General features: G+C 43.2%; 1 protein-coding gene across 1 annotated transcript in view; it reads left to right on the plus strand.

Annotated features, from left to right (window-relative positions):
• Positions 1-18,203: 18,203 nt before the first annotated feature.
• Positions 18,204-19,289, plus strand: part of nlgn2a (neuroligin 2a) — a 240,029-nt gene continuing 238,943 nt past the window's right edge. Inside the window, exon 1 of the mRNA XM_050067150.1 lies at positions 18,204-19,196. The gene's annotated coding sequence lies outside the window, so the exon portion shown is untranslated. The remainder of the gene's footprint in view (positions 19,197-19,289) is intronic.

Raw genomic sequence — 19,289 nt, forward strand, 5'->3', positions numbered from 1 at the left:
CTGTGCAATAATCATGCTGTCTAATCAGCATCTTGATATGCCACACCTGTGAGGTGGGATGGATTATCTCGGCAAAGGAGAAGTGCTCACTAACACAGATTTAGACAGATTTGTGAACAATATTTGAGGGAAATGGTCTTTTGTGTATATAGAAAATGTTTTAGATCTTTGAGTTCAGCTCATGAAAAATGGGAGCAAACAAAAGTGTTGCGTTTATATTTTTGTTCAGTGTACATATCATATGCACAGTGATACAGTAGTCAGCACTGTCGCCTCACAGCAAGAGGGTTCCTGGTTAAGCCTTTCTGTGCGGAGTTTACATGTTCTCCCAGTGTCAGCTTAGGTTTTCTCTGGGTACTCCGGCTTCCTCCCACAGTCCAAAGACATGCAGGTTAATTGGTCTAACCTGTCCGTAGGTGTGAATGTGAGCATGAATGGTTGTCTGTCTCTATGTGTCTGCCCTGCGATAGTCTCGTGACCTATCCAGGGTGTACCCCGCTTCTTGCCTAGTGTCAGCTGGGATAGGCTCCAGTCCCCCCGCGACCCCCAACAGGATAAGCAGTTACGGAAAATGACTGAATGAATTGTCTAGGGTGCTGAAGGTGCTAGGTCCGGCACTCCTGAGTGATATTTTCTGAAATCATGCACGGTCATACTGTTAGAAATGTCACAAGTGTCATCCATCTCCTCCACTGTCACACTCTCAGCTCCTCGTGTCTCAGGGTGAACATACAGCAGGGTAAGAGAGCAAAAAAAAACAAAAACAGGATGGCTCCATCCTGCCGGCAATGAAATGTCCTTTGTGTGCCGAAAGCTTTGCCTGCTGGGTGGCATGCCCCCCCCCCCCCCCCAGTAGATTTAGAATGAACCCAACATTTCTAGAATTCTCAATTAACCTTGATGTGTTTTGACGGTTGCAGCTCTTCACTGTCTTCGGCTCGCTTTGAGGAGCTGCAACCACAGCCAATTATCTATCTGTTAGGGCGCTTTCATGTCTCCGAGATGTTTAGTCACAAATGTACGTATTGTGCCCCGGTGTCACAGCTTTTCATGCTCCAGCTCTGTCACTCGTCCATGTCATTACATCCCTTTCAGCAAAGGGGAAAGAATGAGGGGAGAGGGAGAGGAAAGGGAGGCCGAGAGAGACAGAAGAGACAGGCCTGTCGAGTGACATTTTGTCTGGGCGTCCAGGCTATTGTGTGCTAGGGGAGACAACACCAGTCATTGCCATTACACTGGCTGGCAGAGCGGCACACACACATACACTGGACCAAAACAGCCTCAGGTACACACCCACACACGCACACACACACACACACACACACACACAATAGTATTTGTCTCCATTCTCGTGTCAACACAGAAAAAATGTTGTTTTTGTGGATGTTTTCAGCAAAATAGCTCCATTTTCTTCTTCTTTTGTGGAAAGCAAGGCGGGCTGTTTCTGATACTGAGCTGACTGTATATATGCAGCTCCAAACAATGCAATCAAAGCACCTTCAGACTTATTATTAATCCACTGACTGGTATTCAAATAAAGTCACTCTCTCCTAAATGTCAGGATGTTTGTCCCCGGCATTTTTGCACGTACAAAAACAAACACTCAGGCATGCACAAGCATAAAATCTCAAATATGCATACACACTCACACACACACACACACACAAAGTGGCGGTTACAGCAGGCTCCCCACACCGAGCGAGCATAATTAGCACACTCGTTAAGCTCATCTGCATCTCTCTTCAAAGGAGATCGATGCAAATGGGTAGGATTTAGCCACTGGCGGCAATTAGGCCAAAAAAATATCCTAGCTGGAGAAACTCGGTTACAGCAAGGCAAAGTCGGTTTCATTGCGGGGAATAAATGCATTTTCTGCCCCTGCACTGAACGCATAATAGAATCCAAAATGAATGCTTTCATTTAGTCTCATGTCAAATCAAGTTCTGTTTAATCACGTTCGGTACCAGCCCTCCTGGTTATCACATAATCCTGGGCTTTAAGGTACAAGTACTGGCTGTGTAGCCGAATCCTGATACATCTCATTCCTCTGTGTCTTTAAAGCTCCATTGTTTTCCAAGACATATCAATAAGCCACACTGTTGTATTGGGTGTCATGTTGTTTCATTCCCATGAACATACACACACTGTGGTTCATTTTGACTCGATCCCACATACACTATGCTGCAGCTGTAAATACTAAGGAGTATACAAAGTGCATTAAGCTAAACATATTGAATATTTACTCCTGTTTGAGTAACATTTACTAAAGGAACCAGTTGTTTTAGGCAACACAGGAAGACCCTGAATCATTGATGTCACAACAAGTAAGGAATGTTTTATGTTTTCAATGTTGTATAGTCTATGTCTAAAGAAATATATGATGATTTTATTTGCCAAAAAGTCCCTTACAAACAAAGAAATGTGCAGTGTGTTATCCTATGTATAGTGGCATGACTTCTTTGAGGTGAGTTAGACCCCAAATAGGGACTGAATTGACTCCCCTCCCTATGTGGAGTCAGAAGTGACCATATTTGGACTAAAAGGTGGAGCTGGAGAGAAGCAAGGGAGCCCAAGGACAGTATCAGCAGACAGCCAGTGACTCAAAGTGGCTACACCTTTGATAATGCATTACTTCTAGCCTCAGTAATACTTAAACGGGTGAATTATATAAAAATTTAAACCCATACAGTTGTCATAAATGTTGAAATTAGCTATAGAGGCCAAAACCGTTTTTCTACCAGGCTGTAAACATGTTTGTTTCTGCTGAAGTTAGGCTGAGGAACCAGCTCAGTGGTCTAGTGGTAGGGTGTCCACCCTGAGACTGGGAGGTCGTGGGTTCAATCCCCAGCCGGGTCATACCAAAGACTATTAAAATGGGACCCATTGCCTCCCCGCTTGGCACTCAGCATCAGGGGTTGGAGTTAGGGGGTTAGATCACCACATGATTCCCGAGCGCTGGGTCAAATGCGGAGAACAAATTTCACACACTCAGGTGTGTGACAATCAGTGGAACTTTACCTTTACCTTTTATTTTTAACATTGGGGTCTATTGAGATTGATTGACTTCTGGAGCCAGTTGCAAGTGGCCATTCGAGGAACTGCAGTTTTTGGTACTTTTGAGAACTCAGTCTCACTCCAAAGTTGTCGAAATCCAGTGCTTGGGCAGTGACTTATGGCGTCAGACATCACATCGCCATGATACGCAGCCAGTCGCTTTTTTTATATAACAGCAGTCGGAAGCATCAGGGGGAAACACTGCGGGACAAGAATGTAAGTTATGGCGGTGGAAGTGGTGGTGGATGGGTCCAACGAACACTGACTTTTACCCAGGAGAGCAGTGTTTGTGTCCTGTAAGATTAGAAAGCTGAACCCTGTTCTTTTTTCCTAAATTCAAACATGTGCTTTTGTTGCTGAAGGAAAATCAGTTTGCAGTGTACCAATGTAGTGAGTTGATTTTGAAAAAAGACTGTATGTAAACAGAAAATTTCCTGAAAAAACAACAGGCAGAACTTGACATGGCCTCCCAGAATGTCAGCAACCAACACACCCAGGGTACCTTGCACGTCGTGTCTGGACGTGGAAAGTCCATGACCAAATGTTGATATGTGACGAGGCTGGAATGAGAATGTGTTGCTTTTGTGGTGCCAAAAGTTGCTGCTTTAAAAATAAAGTTATTTCATGTGCTGTTCTTTCTGTCTCTGTATAGCATCATTAAACCTCCCTCTCAGTATTTAATATTATTGTTGTTGCTGTTATGTCTTTGGACAAGAATTGTTGAGATTTATCCATTATGAAAAGTTTGGTGTGTCCATATCTATTATACAATATATCAATATGTGGTCATGTTTTCAGTCTCGAACATATCGTATCCAGGTCATGTGATCTGCTACGTCAGCACAGTATAAATATTACTGGGACCACAACAGAAAATTACAGATGGACATTTAATACCCAGGAATTCACACAGTAGACACTACTGACCATCCTTGTAACAGTGAGGCCACATTTTTTTAATAATTAAGTATATTTTCAATCATTCAATTATCAATCAATTATAAAAACTACTACTAAAAGACGTTGCTTGTAAAAAGTGTTTCCATGAACCAGTTGAGGGCACGGTACACACTACACAGTGTGTGTGCACATGATCAGTTTGGTGCCACATCTGCCTCATTTTGAAGCAGGAAAAACCCTGTATTTTGTCCGAAATGAGGACCCATAGTGGTCCACTGAAAGGGAAAGGACCTAATGACTTCATGTTAGCTAATATTAGCATGCTAACACGCAAAACAGTTGACATGATGGCCTACCTGCTAAACATTAGCATCTTATATTGTCGTTGTTAGCAATGACATTAGCATGTAGCACCAAGTTCTGCTGCTCCCCTCAGAACTGCAAGAGGCAGTAGATGTGCCTCTCTTTTCTGATTTCATTTTTTATGTTTTCCACAATAGAATGAATCGTCTCAAAAGGGAAAATAAGTGTAACCCTGTTTTCTCGGTTGGTCGCGTTCTCCAGTCCCTCTGGCCTGTGGGTAATAAGTGGGCGACAATTTCTTTTTGAATAATCCTCTTTAATCAACGCCAACAAGGCAAGACAGCGTACAGCAGACTTCCTTCTCTCAGGGTCCACAGCCAACTCCCCACTAAGCACTTAAAACAATCCAAAAACGAAATGTGTACAGTTTGCATGTGAGCTGACGGACTGCCATGGACTCGTGTTGATTTTGATGGGTGGCTGAGATTGCCCGTCCTTGACTAGGCTCATGAACAAACATCCCATCCTGTTGTTGAACGCTCCCTCTCCCTCTGTCCTCGACATTTCCCACCACTGCGCCATCTACCTAATTTATATTTGTGTGAGAGTCAGAAAGTGAGATACGGAGAGACAGAGAGGCAGCAGATTAGTCTGGCAAGCATCTTAATCAAAGCTGTCACACAACATGTAACATTATGGCTGCATAGGGGCTGCTGCGGCTCAGGTCATCCATCTCATTCACTTTACCTTGCTTATTTCTCCCGTCTTCCAGCTCCATCAGTCTGTTTTCACCCCTCTAATGAGTCCCCCTCTGAATGCTTGTTTTTCTGCAACAACACCTGAATTTCCATGCCACGGCACTGATGGACATGTCGACGCCGGGAGCTAAATTCAAGGCTGGGAGCAAGAGAGAAATGGACGGATGGATGTTTGTATCCATAAGTTCAACATTATGAGGCTTTTAATATTCTAACAAGGCAAATGGTAGCTAAAAAGGTGATCAGCGCCCCTCCCAGCCCGAGGAGTTAATTAGCAGAGGAGTGTGGCTCGGCTCGGAGGGATTTTTGGAGACATCTGATATGGAAGGAAGGGAGCAGGTTATTGGAGGTTAAGCTTTGCTGTCCAGCATCCCAGTGGACAATCAGGATTAGCGGTAAAGAATGTACATGGCTCTATCGGTGCTTCTATAGGTTACAACAAAGTTTTCTTTGTTTGGAAGAGGAACAGAAAAGAAAACCCTCGCAGCAGCTTCACTGCAGGGTTTTTATAATCCTGGGCTCATTAGTCATGTACCTGGAGAGAAGTTGGAGATGGGAAGCAGGAAGTTGGACCAAAGAGGAGATGTGTTTTATTGGTACTTTCTCAAAGGGAAGTATCAGGGGAACATTTTATGGAATGTCTTCATACATCAGTGAATCACCTCCATAGGTGACTGGCAAGTCCCTCATTTAATGCTGCTCTGCTCAACTGGCATAATGGAAGCTCAAAAATGAAACCCTTTTTCCCAATTCCAGCACAGCACCATCATGTGCAAGTGAACATACACTGAATCCAAATGCTCTGCTACACCTCCATCCACCCACCTTGGTTCATTTTAAGAGCATGTTTTACTCTGGGAGAATATTTTCATTTTTTTTTCATTCATTTTCATTTTCTAAACACTCACCTTAAAATGAGTGCATTCACTGTCTGCCTTAACTATACAGTTAATCTGTATGCAGCTTTCACAGTAAGGCTATTTTTTTTTTACTGCTGCTATCTATAATTGCAAAAAAGACATAATTACCTTTTGCCAAGTTTGGCACAGAAGACAGACAAATACTTTTAAAGTCATATTTTCAGAGTTGCTCTTATTCTTGAGGACATAAAGGAGTGAATTTTGAAAATATCTCATTAAAACAGAAGAAAAATGTTATTTTGTGTTACTACAAATAACCTGGGGAGGCAGGTATTGACAATTTCAAGATGCTATTGCTCAGGAATTAAAGACATTCTCAGATTTTGTATCTATTTTTTCTACTGCTGATGTATGTTGCTACAGATCATAAAGCACATTTAAAAAAAAAAATCATAATTAGCTGTTGGTCAGTATTTTTTTGTGTTATGAACTAGCTTGACACTGAATGACTTCTGCTTGAGAACATGAATAAAGACAGCCTCTACATACATTTAGGTCCAGTGGCTCTCAAACTCTCTCTGTCATGTCCTACTTTGGAAGCAAAAGAACATTTCATGCCCCTCTTTACCCTTGTAAACCAATTTAAATGGTTAGTTCAGCTAAATTACAAAAAGACATTTTTTGCCTCATAGCTGCAGTGGTATCTAGCCATGCAGATAGGTTTGGTTTAATTTGCCTCCACCCCAATACAATGGAGGGAAATGGAATTAGTGGTGCTCTTAGAATTGAAAAATTACATTTGAGAAAAGAATCATGCTGTCTCCATGTGCGTTGTTCTGTACTTACACTCGCGATTTTGAGTGTATAAATGCATCCATACTGACAAGTATGGCAAAATGCAATGCACTATGAGTACCTAGATGGTGCACTCATAAAGGTCAAAAAGTTGAAATTAGAGTGCTGGACATATCTCACCATCTATGGTTGCTATCTTGGCTATGGAGCGGAAAGGGAAGAACTACCAAACTCGTGAAAATGGTGGCCAAGGAAGCTGCAGTGGCTTGTGGTTGCAGTTTCTCTTATGAACAAGCAAAAACGCCACCAGATATTTTGGTGGGCAATGACTGCTGTCAAATGTTGGCAATAATGTGCCGTCCGGTTGCAATTTGCCATTAAAAAAGAAGAAGAAGAAGAAGCGGTCAAATGTTGTGATCATCATTTCTGTTAAGTGCATAATAGCTGTGTTCAATCTGAGACAACACTACCCTGTCAGAATTCACACATTATGCAATTAAGTACGTAGTGTACACAGTGTACTACATAGAACTGTACTAACTGATATACCTGAATTGAGACACAGCATTAGTCTTTCTTCTTCACCTGGATAATCTGCACCACCAACTCAAGATGAAGGGTAAGTGCTGTGATTCAAATTATTCAGACTTCCCCATGAATCATTCTCACTGGAAAATTTCCTACTGATGTAATAATCCATATGAAAATGGTTGGCAGTGAGGTCTGAGGATTATCCAGCAATCCAAGTCACTGTGCTGCCATGAACGTTTTAAAGATGCATGCTTATTTGGGGGTTTCGGAACTGGGATATTAATACTTTCAAACCGGCCATTAATAGCCAACAACAAGCAATTGTCGATATATTCACACAAGTGTGTCTAAGTGAGTCTAAGCCAAGTTGGGGAACTGGATGCAGCCGGACTTATTTCTTCTGGCGTGCTAATTTTAGGCCAAGGCTGGGCCAGATCATTTTTCGATAACAGTCCACTGATGGCAGAGTCAGCAACCGCAATTGGGCCGGTTAATCTGCCCCAATTCTGGGGTGTAAATCATCCTGAGTCTCAGCCAAGTCAAGTAACTAGACACAGCCTGACTCATTTTTAACAGTGTTTGGCCTGATGCTGGGCCAAGTCACTTTTGCTACCTAACCCAATCACCAATACATTCATCCAATCACCCAGCCTTACCCAACCCAAGTCTAAGCTGAGTCAGGTAACAGGATGCAGCTAGACTTATTTCTTCTGGTGTGCCGAATTTGGGCCGATGCTGGGCCAGGTCATTTTTTTATAACAGCCCAGTGATGGCAGCGTCAACAGCAGAAATTGGGACTGTTTATTTGGCCTGATTCTGGAGCATCAATCATCCCAAGTCTCCGCTGAGTCAGGCAACTGGATGCGGCCTGTCTTATTTCTTCCGGTGAGCCTAGTTTGGGCCAGTGCTGGGCTAGGTCATTTTCTGATAACAGCCCATTGATGGTAGTGTTGGCAATCAAAATTGGGATAGTTCATCCACCCCAGTTCTGGGGTATACATCATCTCGAGTTTTAGCCAAGTTGGGTAACTATGACACTACCTGATGAATTCTTAACGGTGTCCCGAGTTTGGCCCGATGCTGGGCTAGGTCACTTTTGCTACCTAACCCAATCACCAATGTATTCATCTAATCACCCAAGCTTAATTTGAGCAAGCTGAAAACACAAAACTGACATACTGCCACCTAATAAAGTATTGTTGGAATATATGGCCTTAAATGGCTTTAAAATCAAAACAGTGCTAAACCTGCTGAACGAGGCTCCATTGAATTTTTTTCACATTCTCATTTGATCCATTGCTACATACAAATATTGATTTTCTTACATCTACATCATTTTAAATGAACTAGCTACTTCTCTATCTTTTTCCATCGCATATCCACAAAGTAATCTGTCAGCCATTGTGCACTGTTGTACAAACTGTATGTGGTATTATCTTCACTGCTTTGTATTTGTTTAATTCTTATCTAGATCCTCCTCTCTGCTGCTGCAACGAGCCCACTTTCCCCATGGGGACTATTAAGGTTCCATCTAATCACCTAATCTAATAATGCTGAAAAGTTCAAGTGTTCTACACATCGCGGGCAAATTGTTGCTTTAAGCCGAACGTCATCCATCTGGAACAATGATGTTGCTCGTGATAGAGTCGTTGAGATGTCTGTCATTTGGATACTCTTCCCAGAGGAGCCACTTTCTGCTTTCATTACGTTGATTTAGCTCTGCTCCTTATGCCGTCTCTCCATTTCCGAATGCTTTGCTCACAAGGCAGCAAGCTGCAGCGAAAACAAAAGCAATGCGAGCGGTGGGTGAATTGAATATATCAAAAACAATTAGAGTCAGCAAAATGTCAGGCCAGGATTAGTCTGCCTAATAACCTGGAAAATGATGTCTCGTTCTGCTTATAATTCATAATGTGCATGTGGACACAAACACACAGGCACTCAAGAAGGCTGGACAAGTGTGTGTTTGACACTGATGCATGATGCAAACTGTTGGCGTTACAGATGATGGTTATGCTATCAATCCATGGAGTTAGCCATGTCACGTCCTGGTTCACATTTGATCTAGCCTTGGTGTACTTGCCGTATACTTGTCCATGCACACAGTTTCACTGTGAAAGGAAGCACAGTAACTAATATCAAACATCAAATATAGAGGTTAAGATAATGATTGGACTTCATAATATCAAGGTCACATTTTTCAACATTTTCTTTGGCAAGTACGATGGGGTGTTCCTGTCGCACATGACAGGATCGTTGGTCCCACATAGACCACTGGTCTACATAGGACAACGCCCATTAGTAATGACTTATGGTGCCAGAGAGGCACAGGAATGGTTATGGGCATCCACCCCATTCAGGAGCTAATTATCAGACAATGGACCCCTGGGCACAGATATGCTCCCCCCTTTGCTCCCACATAGGAGCAAGACACACCACTTTATAGTAGTTTAGCCTAGTTTAGTGTCATTGATTTGCATCTCTCTGTCAAATTATTTCATCTTTTTGTGATTTTGTATCTCTCTGCAGTTGTTCTTTGTCTCTTTGGGGTATTTTAGTGTCGTTTTTTTTGATAATTTTGTGTCTCTTTGTGGTTGCTTTGCAGGTCTTTGTGGTCATTCTGAATCTCTTCCTGGTCATTACATGTTCATTTGAATGATATTTTGCAGATGAGGGCCAGAGGGCCCTTCTTATACTTGAGGCCCCCCTGAGGCCTGTGTCTGATAGTCTCATTCAGTAATCCTTCCATGGCTCCATCACTGCCAGTGCACAGCTGGTTCTGCCCCTAAAACATTATATTATATTATTACTTCATCATAATGCACACAAAAAATGATAGCAGACAACAGTAATAAAGTGAATCTTAACCTTTTGGGGGATACAGTCTGCAAGCTAGCACTAAATATTTTAGATTATTTGCATCCATGGATGTCGACAAGGGCGTAAGTTTTGTTTTTAACATTGAGGGGGGCGCATATGAAACTGGGGGCTGGGGTCCTCCAGCAAAATTTGAGCATTAAAAACTTAATTTCCTGTATTTCAGTTCATTCTTATGTCGCAGTTTTTACCTTTTCTGCATCAAGTTACAGTGATAATGTCTTTCATTTGTGTCGATAAAAGTTCTCTGCTACTGTCATGTTTTTAAAGGGGAGACAAATGCACATGTTGTAAATACTGGAGGGGCATGTCCCTTGCAATCCCCCTGAAAGCTATGCCTATAGATGTTGAATTGATTGCCAGAAACTAGCTAGCAAGCTGGCGAGCAAGATTTGTTAGATCGAGTTTGTAGGCCAACAAATACTTTATGTTAATGTAACACTAAATAATTGTTAGTTTGCCCCGCTTGTTTCACTGAAGTCACAAATAGTAATAAAATAATCTAGGAATTTGACAAAAAGTGTGTTAAAACGTTCTTAAAACCAAATGCATTGCCACAGATATTACAGACAGGACAAGGCGAATCCATCTGCGTCATGGTTTTATTTTTTATTTTTATTCTTTTTAAATAGTAATAAACTATGTAAAACAAAGTTATATAGTTTTTCTACATAAGCATTAAATCTATTTAAAAAAAATATAAAAACTATTAAATTAAGTGATTAATTTTCTTTGATATTTTTGTCAGATTTGCAGTGATAAGTGCTGGGTAATATATATCAGGCACAGCGCCAGGATTGCAGTTTTGGATGGGCCAGACCAATTGTGGGTGGGCCTTAAATTACAAACGTTAGTAGATCACTGTTTAACTTAATAATAATGACTGACTGATATACTGCTATATTACCTGTGCTTGCTTCATACAGATTTCAATTGCTTGATGCTCCTTAAATATTTGATTGCATTTTATAACGTTTCAGTGCATAGGACGGACCTACCTGCGATCGCTCTCCTTGGTTCTGACCAAAGAAGAGCGCTAGGCAGCGCTGGGGGGGAGCTTGGAGGTGCTTCAGCACCCCCAAAGAAGCCCATAGCACCCCCAAGAAATGCTCAAACAAAATTTCACTTTTTCACTGTCACTGCATAAAAATTGTTTTTGTTCAATTGTGTGACATTATCTGGTGGTCATATTATTAATAGGCTATCTATGAATAGGCTAATGCATCAATTAGCGAACGTACCGTAAATTATGTATTATCGGGTGCCCGATTATACATTATTTACGGTACGTTCAGCATAGTCGATAGTGTTGCTGTGTTGCGTTAGTGTGGGCTGTTTCAGGACCAAGGACAGTGCCCGTGACCAGCCACACTGTCCTTGGTCCTGAAACGGCTTACGGCTGTCTGTCAGATGACTCTGAAATCGTTCATGCACGTTTAAGGTACCTAAACAAAGACTGCTGCAACATAGTCTACTACTAGAAATTAATTTAAACAAATAGCAGTTGATTCACACTTCCAGATCACTTGGAGCTAGCCTAGCCTACCGGTAAGCTACATCCGATCCCGAACTTCACGTGTCTGCTGAAATCAAAATAGACATAACCAGCTTTTTAAAACTAAACTTTTAGACTATTTTAGCACAAATTGTGTGATTATTAGCTGATTTTGAATCATTCATGACAAAATTAAAATATTAGTTTTATGTTTTTGAAGAAAAGTTTAGGGTGGGTCTGTTGAAAAGTGGGTGGGCCTAGGACCGTCAGGCCCACCCATAACATCGTGCTGATGTCAAGTCTTTATTTCTGTCAAGACAATACATGCACGAGAGCGTGCACTAGTCTAGGGCCCGTCATAATAATGTGCACTGGGGCCTATCGTAATTTCCTTATGCCACTGTGTTACTATCCTACATAAACCAATAGTCTACAAGGACAGAGCTACTCAAAAACAATCTCTTGGAAGTTCATCAGCATATTCTTTTATGGGTGCGTGTGTGATATTGTAAAAATAGAAAAAAATGTTGTCATTTGATCCATAGGCTAAACGTGAGAGAAAAGTCAGATTAAGGGTATGATAAGTGTAATAAATCCAACAGCATATAGTACAAACGGACTGCAAGATTAGATGTATGTGAATGTGTGATGCCATTTGCCATCATCCATGACCTCTGAAAGAATGGGAGGCCTCCTCCATGTATATCAAACACTCACATTTTCCCTTCATGCAACTTTACTATCTCCTTACCCTGAATAATACATCAGTTTCGAGCTCCTCTCTCAGCAGGTTTCCACACATACACACTCATACACAAACATGCATGACAGGCACAAGACAGACATGGCATATGAACCTATTAATGTTAATAATGACTACATGTGCATATATGATCACAAGGCCGTAAACTCAAAGCTTGTGGGGCAGAGGAAGTCATGAAAAATGCAAAGTCACACTGTGCAGGTCTCTTTCTTTATGCCTCACCGCTGCAGCCGCCAACCATGGGACATGTGGTGCTGCAATTAGTACTGGCCGATTCATGGACGTCTGTACTACGCCAGTGCTCAGATGGGTATAATTAAAAGCAGATGCCACTGTAGTTAATGGGGTGTGTATGTGTACTTGTGTGTGGTATTGGGATGCTGAGTTATAGACAGAAGGGGGGGGGGCATACAATGGGAACCAGTGCAAGTGGAGCTGCTTTAGCATTAATGGGCAGGCTCCCTGCTGCTCCAGATCAGAGAAGAAGGATACAATCCTGACTGGAGGCTGGAGGCTAGCTGAGGAGCAGACATATAGGAAAACAGGGGGGGGGGGGGGATTGATGGAGGAGTGTGGTGGTAACCTTGCAAGCTAGACAAGCTCTGAACGAGCATGGGAAATGGAAGACAGAGAGGGAAGAAAAGGAAAGAAAAGAGGTGAGAGAACAGGATTACAGGAACATGGGATTGGATGTAAAATGAGGGGAGAAGGTGGAAGGGGGGTGTGAACCACTGGGAGTCAACTGGGATGAGATGAGCTGGAGGTGTATAAGTAGTGTGGTGTATATTGCACTGAGAAGATGTTAATTTTAATGATTAGTACGTCTTTTTTTACAGCATCATTCGGCACACTGGTTTACCCTATATCTAAGGTGCATCCTGTATAGGACTGGGTGTCAGTACTAAAATTAAAGGTCCCAAATTTTGCTCATATTTATGTTCATACTTGTATTTTGGGTTTTTATTGGAACATGTGTACATACTTTAATGTTCAAAAAACGCATTATTTTTCTCGCACTGCCTGCTGGAATATACCTGTGATCACCCTTTGTCTGAAACACTCCATTTTTCTGTCCTCACAGGCCGTTTCACTGGAACTGGGTAAACATGAACTGAATTGATGTTCACTTCCTGTCAGCTGACGTCATTCACATACAATGCAAAACATTCCAACCAAAAAAATACAAAAGGACCCATTTAGAATGTGTATGTATAAAACAATCTATATAGTGTAGTTGTGACATCACAAATTCATGGAAATCTTAAAGGTTTGTTTGTGTGCATTTCTCTGTGACCTAATCATTTTGAAACATTTACAATATTTATATAGCACCTATACCTGCTTTATTTTTTAAAAAGAAACTGAAATCTGACTCGGTTTCCAGTTAAATGATAGCCAAAACGTCCTGACTCCCCGCTGCATCAGCAAACTTTCTGTTTTTGCCATCTTTGAAGCCGCCCTCCTCCCGACGAATGGTCAGTTCAAAGTTAGCCCGGTTAGCACACGCTAACACAGCAGCAGGAGCTAACATCCAGCACATAGACATTAAACAGTCCCAACAAACTCACAGTGACATCAAACTGGCTTGACTCTGTCTTTACACCTGTTACCTGTTAGTCGTTCTTGCAGGCAAACTCGCACAACTCTCTCCGGCGTGGAGCTCTCACTCCTGCAGAAGAAGTTACAACTAATACTGTCTGTTGTGTGTTGAGGTCGAGTGAGGTGACTTTGATGTAGGTGACAGTTGAGCATGCTGAGATGCCACCAAAACTTTCCTCCGTTTCCTCCAAAATTTTCTTTTTATCAGTATCACTTTAAGGCTACTGGTATTGGTACTAGTATCAGTTATTTTAAACAATACCCTGCCCTAGTGCGGTGCATTAAATTTACCTCTAAGTCTCACCTGACCTTTAATTTTTTGATGATTTAGGATCTCATTGGAGCCTTGTCTTTCTCCATTTGATCAATGTAAGTGCAAAGTTCACTCTCCTTTAGTGAGTGAATCGGGAAAACAGAGCTTTCTGAAATTGTATGTCAACTTATCAGCTTTGTTAAAGGTCCAGTGTGTAGGATTTAGGGGACTATATTGCCAGTAATGGAATGAAATGTTCATAGCTATGTTATGTATCACCTGAAACTAAGAATTGTTGTGTATTTGTTAGCTTAGAGTGAGGTGTTTATATCTGCGTATCCACTCAGTCTGCAATGTTGTTTCTACAGTAGCCCACAATGAACAAACCTCCGGCTCCAGATAAGGCATTTCGTTTTCTCACATTTGCATGTCGGCCACGATAGGTTTCCTCCATGCCAGGAAATTTGTAATTGACTGCAATTTGAAACCTCACCACTAGATGTCACTAAATCTGCCACACTAGACTTTAAAGACCAACTTTCTGTGACATCTATCTTCCTTTTTTGATGTTTAAAGCCCAGGGACTAATACTAGCTTTAATTATCATGCAACATGAATGACCCCTGACCAAATCAACACCTGTGCAGTCATCTGACTACAACACTGTCCAACAGACGGACCAGAAAGCGCTTCCATGCTGAGACTGAGTGGGATATGTGAATATCTAGAGGGCAATAATGCGTCAATGTGTTGTTTGCTATTAAGCCAAGATTTCATTCTGAATGCTCCCCACATATTTTCATCATACTATGGCAAAGGTCACACTTCTTGGTGACTGACAACCGTGTACTGCCTAGGGCCATTGACACTCCATTGAACTACATCATACGGAAGCCACACATTCTCAGTAGCAGCGTCACCCCACAACAATGTTCTAATAAATTAGTGACATTTAAGCACAAGAATCAAACGTAAACCCAACCTGACAGTGATAAGTGAGAAACAAAACAGGATGCCAGGAGGTAAAGAGTGTTGGAGGAGGAGAAATTGAGGTTGGAAGTGCACCGGTTACCGACCCGGAGGGCAGATACCTCGTGGTGGGCAGGAAGGTAGAAAGAGAAATGAGAGAAAGCGAAGGGAGAATAAATGTGAAGCTACAAGGAAGTCAAGAAAGATTACGAGTAGTGAAGTTAGAAGTGAAGAAGGGTGAATCAAGGTAAGGAACTCAGACAGGGTGCGATGTATAAGAGGTTTAAAGGTGTAAGGGTGAGAACATGGAGGACAAGATGAAGGGCACAGAGGGGAGCAGGGTGAGATTTTTGAACTTCCAGTGCCATGCTGTATGAGTGTGAGGCGGTTAAAGGCTAATCAGTGCTGCAGGAACAGGAGGAGAATGAGCACATTTCAATGAAAGTGTATATTTGTGCCATGCAGTTTCTCTGCCTCTCCTGGCAAGCTAGCATCCAACTGTGCTAAAGCCCAGTCTCTTTTCCCCAAAACAGCTTTGTGAATTAAAAGCACCTGGCATCCGCTCGCCGGAGTTCTTTCAGCTATTTGGAATGACATCTTTGCAGGCATTTTCTCCCGCTGAGGAATAATGACGTTGAGTGTAATGTGCACGTGTGCACAGGTGAGCGCGTTCAAAATTACCGTCCTTAAAATCAGTCGTGAAAAATCAAGTAATTGTTCCTTTTTGATATTCTGTTTCAATCTGTGAGACAGTGCGAGCTCTCACAGTCTGCAAACAGAAGGGATTTGTGGGCATGCTCAATAGGTCAGGCTGCAGAAAAAGTAAATTAGGCGGAGAGAAAATGGGCTTTCTGCATACTGCCTTAGACAGAAAGGTTAATGGCTTTATGAGATTGCAATGACACATTATTGCAAACACCTCGGAGCAAACAAATTATTTGATTGTAATATCGCAGGATGTAGCTGTTGTTGCAGCCTGTTGTTAATGGAATATATTAAATCCACAGACATGTGTAAATGTGTGATAATGTCTTACAGCTGCACTGACATGTGTATGGACATGCCTGTATATGTTTGCATTTACATCTGCGACAATGTGCCCCTCTATATGCATGTCCGTATAACTTGTTCTGTTTAATTTCCAAGCTGTTTCAAAGCTAAGCAAAGAGAGCCTGAGGCAGGTGTCTGCAGGGGCCTAGGGCCCCGGGGCCACATCAGAGGGCCTTTTGACTGGTCGCTTATGTGTAGAACTGCACTAATTAAGCACAACCCACTGTCATAGTGTTCTGGTACATAAACAGTGCAGAGGAACCCTCCACAGATCTGCAGCTCCCCCTGGGGCTCCACAGTGGCAAACTGACCTCTAACACAACATATATCACAGCTGGGAGTGTCCGTGTGCAGGGAGGGATGGTGTGTGTTTTATCTGTGTTCGGGGAGGACAAAAGGGGCTGTGTGCGTCATGATACATGTGTTTGCTACAGTGTGTCCATGCAGTCGGTCAGTGACAAACCGCGAGGAGTTGTGCGAAACAGGCAGTGTGTGCAGATCTCGGTGTGGGCTCAGCTGTCAGGTCTCCCCGGTGGGCCATTACCTCTGATGCTTGGCTAGGGTCTATCAAGTGTAGGACATCAACATCACCCTTGTACATGAAGACACACACACGCACACACACACACACACACACAGGCCCGCTACCTCCTCACCTTGGTCTGATGGGATATCACTGGGGGAATGTACATCCACCGCCAAAGACAATTTGTCTTGATAGCTGAGATCGCAGCCCCAAAGCGATCTCTCTCTTCCTCCCTCTCTCTGCCTCATCTGTGTCCCTCAGGTAGCTGGATGTGTCCGAAGGTAAAAAGCACGACGGGCTGACATGATGTTTTGGCTGATTGACGACAGGCCGGCTCACCACATGAGTGGAGAAGCAGCCCTGCCTGGGGTTTATACGGGGAAGCGAATGAACACTGGCGCATGGATGTTAAGCAGTAAATCTTCTCTACAATGAGATCTGGATGCTGCCCGGGAGCACATGGGCGTCACTTGGATATGACTGTGGGGTGGCACTCATTATACTTCAGCTTAAGTGACTGCAGATAGCTGCGTGAAAACAAGCAAAAGATTGAGCATAATTCAAAGTTGCTGTTTTTTTTCTGAATACTTTTATCCTGTGAGCTGGGAATTCCTGGCAGGCACTCGCCGCCAACTCTGGATACATGGCTCTGCAGTGGGAGAGTGACTGAGGCAGATGTTTGGCTGTGTTACGACCCTGGTAATAAGACAGACATGTGGCCTGTGCTGCATCCAGAGGAGCAGGTGCTGCCACCACGCAGCCATTACCATCTGCATTGATGAGATCAGGGACTCGGCCATGCTGGATGTTAGATGGTTATTATCCCTTAAAGTAAAACATAAAATAAATAAACGTACAAGGCGGTGGAGTCAGCAACCCACCCCCAAAAAATCTGTATAATATTCCAAAAGGGACTTGTAGTGCTGATTAGTGAGTGCACAACCTAATCTCATTGTATATTATATCTCTTTTATCTCTTGTGGTATCACTATAAAATTCATTTAATACCCCATTTGGCACTCAAAATACTGCTGTGATATTTATCCCTCAGTGATTAACATGTTTAGCCTCCTATAGGGATTAACAGGCGAAATAGAGAATTACATGCTCTCTGTGCTGAAAGGGTAAACTATGATGGATGGAGAGATGGACTGAGGTAAGGATCGATGGAGGGATGCTTAAGGTAGTTGAGTGAAAAGTGAAGGGGCAGTGGGAGAGGGAAGATGCAGGATGGAGGGGTGGGTGAGGGGAGGGGGGTGAAAAAAAATGGGCTAGTATCCCTTTAACGTCTTCTGACGTCATGCTGATGCAGATCTGCCCGGCTGGATGCGAGCGGAGGAGAGGAGGAGAGGAGGAGAGGGATGCCGAAAAAATGAAACTCCTCAGCACTAATTTTTCTCATCTCTCTGCGTGAGAAGATGGACACCGACCCTGCGACACTCACTGTGGGGTTAATACGTACTCCCACTACTGAGTGAACTTGAGCGCGCGCCGCCAATGTAACAGAAACGGAGGTAAACGCGACACATTTTTTTAGTAAAAAAGCGACCATATTGAGGTCAGAGGAAAGCGTTGCCAAGGCGACCAGCTTGCTAGGGAGGACACTGCGGCGCGCGTCACGCGCCGGGAACGAGCGTGTGTGCTTGCGAGGGTGCGCACGTGCGCGGGCGCGCGACAGCTAGCCGAGGCGGTCACGGCATCCACACAGCAGCAGCGGCAGCGGCAACGGAGGCAGCATCTTTCCCCCGCACAAGACTACCGGAAGACCGCGCAGTCTATGTCCGCCGTTAACCGAGACGAGGTGAAGCAAGACGAAGCTTGCACCGTGACTCGAAGCGGTGCTCTGCGGTGTCGGAGGTCTCCTTGAGGGGATTTATTGAGGATTTATCGACGACGTCCCAGAGAAACGCTCAAAAAACACTGAGGAGCTGCGACCATTGGTCAACACAGGTGATACTTCCCGGCTGTCAAATCTGCCGAGACCCCGCAGACACGACTTATTTTGGGGTTATTTTTGTCGTATTAAGGCCTCGATAAAAACAGACATTCTTCCCGAGGCAAACCGGACTGTCAGCCGGGAAATTAATTAATATATTGGCGTGCTGGAGAGGACGGGGACTGAGCCGAGCCTGCTGTTCGGATGGGGAACCATACTATATCCTGCTGTATGTGCTGTGTGATGCAGTAGCTTTATTTTTGGTATTCAGACTCCACTGTCATTGTCTCCAGTCATGAAGTCCCACCTGGGTTGAACGAGGCAGTGCTGTCTGGGGGACATTTTTGAAGGTGGTGGGTTTTTTTTATTTGTTTTTTAGAAACAAGCACTTTTTGCTTGCTTGACATTTACCGCTGCTGGAGGAAGGTTTAGTGAAGAGGACACGGAGGAGAAGGAGGAATCTCAGGAAAAAAAACATCAGTGGGAATCTGGCACCCCACCAGCACCCGTGGATCACAAATTAACAGGTAGGCTGAGGTTTGCATGGTCAATGCTAATTTCTACTGAGACTGTTTTTACCAAAAAATCCGAGTTACACACTGTTCCTATTGATCATCTCT

This window comes from Epinephelus moara, chromosome 17, assembly GCF_006386435.1.
Source record: "Epinephelus moara isolate mb chromosome 17, YSFRI_EMoa_1.0, whole genome shotgun sequence".
Classification (NCBI taxonomy): domain Eukaryota; kingdom Metazoa; phylum Chordata; class Actinopteri; order Perciformes; family Serranidae; genus Epinephelus; species Epinephelus moara.